Raw genomic sequence first — 4,009 nt, 5'->3', positions numbered from 1 at the left:
CAAGACCTTTTCCCTTTATCTGCCCGGAAAGATCCTTTCACGCTCATCGATCAAGATATGCTGCAGCAAGCTAGAAAAATCCAATAACTAGAGGGTGGCAGGCTGCAAATGAGCTCCTGTCCTCGTCCCTTCTCTGGCGCCGGCAACATAATGAAGGTTTTCCCAGGAGGCCAGACTTCATCTGAGGACGAGACAGGAGGGAGGCTGCTGGGCATGGTGTGAGGCACAGGCTCCATGTGGACTCTGAGGTGCATGAGACACAGCAGGCTCTGTGTGTCCTCAGAGGAGATCGGCACGGTGGGGCCAGTGGCTGTGTGTTTGGGACCTTGACCTCATGTCCTTGCCCTATGTCTAGCTTTTGGGGTGCTGCCTGCTGGGGCTTCTGGAGAAGCAGTTGGGGTTGTGTTCCTGGCCACCCGTCAGCAGGAGCCTGGGACAGCTGGGTGCCAGAGCAGGTGGTCAGGTTGCTCAGCAGCAAAACTGAGCCAGGAGCAGAGAAGAAGACAGGAGAGTGGTGATCTGAGGGTAGAGGGCGCTGGGCGGAGGAGGAGGCCAACTGATCAGTGCTTTTCTTGTTGATGTGGGAAGCTGAGTTCTGGCCCAGGACCAATAGGACTCTGGAAAGAGTCAGAACAGGGCTTGAGTCTAGGATGGCCAAAGGCATCTGTGTCAAGTAGAATTATCAGAGGGACATGCAACTTTCCCTGGAGTCAGGCACCACACAGCAAAGCTGACTCCACATCATGGCTCAGTTTATGTCCTCCTGAGTCCACAAAGCCTCCAGGATCTACCTCTTCCGTTCTTGCACCCGTGCACTGCTTACTTCAGCTTGATCCACCTGATTTTGTTCCTATGTTATTATCTGTCTGCCTTGTTAGAAAGTGGATACCAGGTGGGCAAGGGCTTTACCGGTTTTCTTGATGGCTTTACCCCAGACTACTGTCTGGCACACAGTGTGTGCACAGTACATGTTTGCCTGGATGTCTGATGGGTGATGACCACACCTGCACAGGTTAACGCTGATGGTGGTGAGGTTATTAAACCTAACACAAAACACCCATTTCCATTCAGATTTTAGATAAGCAGTGACTAATATTTTAGCAGGAGTATCTCCCAAGCATTGCACGGAATATACTTATGCTAAGAAGCATTTTGTTATTTATTGAAAATGAAAATCTAACTGGGCTTCTTGTGTGGCCGTTTGCTAAATCTGACAGTCCCAGACTTGGAGCACGTCCCCTGGGACCTTAACCCTTCTCCCACCTGAACATTCTCTGCAGCAGTGTCTTTCTCCACCACCTCAGCCACACACCACTCAGTTCTGTTTTGGGGCCGCCATGTTCCCTTGGCCCCACACTCCCTTCCAGGTCCATCCCTTCTTTCTGCGTCCAATTACAGTCAGACTTCTCTGCAAAATCATCCTCACGGGTTGTCCCCACCTCCACATCTCCTATCCTAACACCTTCCATTTCCGCACCCCCTTCCCCAAGGGTCACTCTGGTCAAGGAAATATGTGTTACCTCCTGGCCCAAGCCAACAGTCGGCCGATCTCTTCTAGAAAATCATGGGAGCCCTCACAACCAACCTCCGAAACATTCCTCAGGTCCGCCTGTATTTTCCTGTCCTGCGAAGTCTGAGCAGTGGTTCTCTCTTCGGTCTGTACTGGTCATTGCCTCTTTACCCTGTTTTCTGTTGATAACACAATACCACAGACTGGGTGAGGTATAAAGAAAAGATGCTTATTTTAACTCCTGGTTCTGGAGGTCCAAGGCTGAGCCAACTGTATGTGGTGATGGCCTTTTTGCTGCCAGTGTCAAGGCATCAGATGGGAAGATATGGGAGTGGGTGAGATACCTAGTCAAACTAGCTTTTATAGCAGATCCACCTTCAGGATAACCCATGAATGCATTAATCATCTTTATGGATAAATCCACTCGTGAAGACAGAGCCCCAGTTACTTCTTTTTTTTTTTTTTTTTTTTTGGTGGCACGAGGATTTATTAGCATGAGCCTTAATACAGGCGCTGGGGCTTGCCCATGGTGCTCTTTATGTATAAAGCCCGGACATTCTGCCAGTTCTTCTTGAGCAAGGACACCAGGAAGTTAACTGCCAGGTGGATGTTGTACACAAGCTCGTCATCTGTCATTTTCACGTGACCAACAGCAACAGCCAGACACAGCACCTTCTTCATCTGGAACTTGATTGTGGACTTCACCTCGTCAACTTTGGCCACCATGTTTTCGTTGTGTGTCAACAGAGAAGGGAATTTGCCAGCCTTATTCAGGCCTGGGCCCAGGATTCGTGGGATCTGCTTGATTAGAGACTCTGAAGCCAAAAAGGCATCATACTTCTTGGCCAGTTTCTTGACCAGCTTCTTATTCTTGTTGAGCTTTTTCAGCGCCTCGATGTCCATGTGGGGGATGTCCACGGCCTTGGCCTCGTCGCAGTGCTGCTGGTCCCCCAGGACGCCCACGGAGAACTTGGGGCGGGGGGTGGACTTAAGCCTGACGGTGCCCGAGAAGCGCTTGTCCTTCTGGGGGTCATAGTTCTTCAGGCTGATCTGCAGCTCCACAGTCTCCAGGAACTTCCGGCGCTTGCGCTGGTTCCCGCGCAGGACCTCCCGCACCGCCTCGTACAAGGTGTTGCGAGAGACTTTGCTGCTCCTGGCTCCTCGTGCTGTAGCAACCGGAAAAGAGAAGCCCAGTTACTTCTTATGGGTCTTACTTGGTCCAAACTCTTAACATCTCCTAATGGAAGTAAACTTCACTTGAGTTTGGGAGAAATTAAACATTTTCCAAGCATGGCAGTCATAGGCTGATCTTAATTGACTTTCCATTGCTCTTGAAAATAAAACCCGTGTCCTTCCTGCCCAGTGACCTTAACCTCAGGGCCTCTTTGCCTTGGATAACCCTGTTGAAGTGCCTCCTTTTCATTTACACTGCTTCCCTGGAGCCTCTATAATGAATCACTACAAACTAGGTGGCTTGAAACAAGAGTTTATTCTCTCGTTCTGAAGGCTGAAGTTCAAAATCAAGGTGTCAGAAGAGCCATTTTTTCCCCCTGGAATTTCAAAGAGGAAGAGCCTTCCTGCCTGTTAAGCTCCTAGTGGTGCCTGGCATTCCTTGGCTTGTGGCCACATGGCTCCAATGTCTACCTCCATCTTCATTCAGCCATCTCTTCTGTGTGTGCTGCTCCTCTTCTCATAAAGACACCAGTCAAAGGAGTTAGGCCCACCCTGTTGGCTAATCACATCTGCAAAGACCTTATTTCCAAACAGGGTTTCAGTCTGAAGTTGTAGGTGGATGTAGTTTTTTGGGGACACAATCCAACCCACTCCACTGCCTTTCAATTCAGCCTTTGTGTACTTGAGGGGTAGGCAGGACGAGTTCTTAGGCACTTTCACAACCTCTGCCCTCCGCAGGGTGGGGTGAACTGGCATGGATGGTGTGCGAAATACACTCACCTGTCCAAACTCAAAGAATGGACTCAGAGACAGGTGGAGTACAGTGAAAGCAAGACTTTAATAGCAATCTTGCAAGATTGGGTGCCTGGTGAGCAGACATGCCCAAAGCAGTTACAAGAAGTATAATATTGTCTAGTGTGCAAGTCTCTCCCCGGTTCTTCATTGGCTGAGCGGTATGGGGTATAAATTCTCCATCTCCCCCCACATTGCCTAAATTTCTTATTGAGTTATTTAAAAGTAGGCCTCTCTTGGGATTGATCAAATTTGAGAAGCAGGCTCGAAGTGGTATCTACCTCCTTTTGTGGTGGGAAGGTCTCCCTGTGATTTGTGCTTTCTGATACGTGCACAGTTTTTACCCATTTCCTCATCCTGTCGTGATTCGCCCCTCCCAGTTTAAGTTCCCTTATCAGTTGACCCAACTGATATGCAAGCTGATACGCAAACAAGTGGCCAGAGTTAAATGCCTTGCCTTGAAAATGGATCACCACTGACTTTGTTTCTAGCAGGTGGAGAGTGGAGATGAAAGGAGAAGTGATGCAGGATGCA

At 49.3% G+C, this 4,009-nt stretch overlaps 1 pseudogene; it reads right to left on the bottom strand.

Moving 5' to 3' along the window:
• Nucleotides 1-1,967: 1,967 nt before the first annotated feature.
• LOC109700312 (large ribosomal subunit protein uL1 pseudogene) lies at nucleotides 1,968-2,551 on the bottom strand (annotated as a pseudogene).
• Nucleotides 2,552-4,009: the final 1,458 nt, after the last annotated feature.

The sequence above is a fragment of the Castor canadensis genome, chromosome 7, assembly GCF_047511655.1.
Source record: "Castor canadensis chromosome 7, mCasCan1.hap1v2, whole genome shotgun sequence".
Taxonomy (NCBI): Eukaryota; Metazoa; Chordata; class Mammalia; order Rodentia; family Castoridae; genus Castor; species Castor canadensis.
Note: the sequence above shows the minus strand (reverse complement) of the source record. Positions and strands in the feature narration are given on the sequence as shown.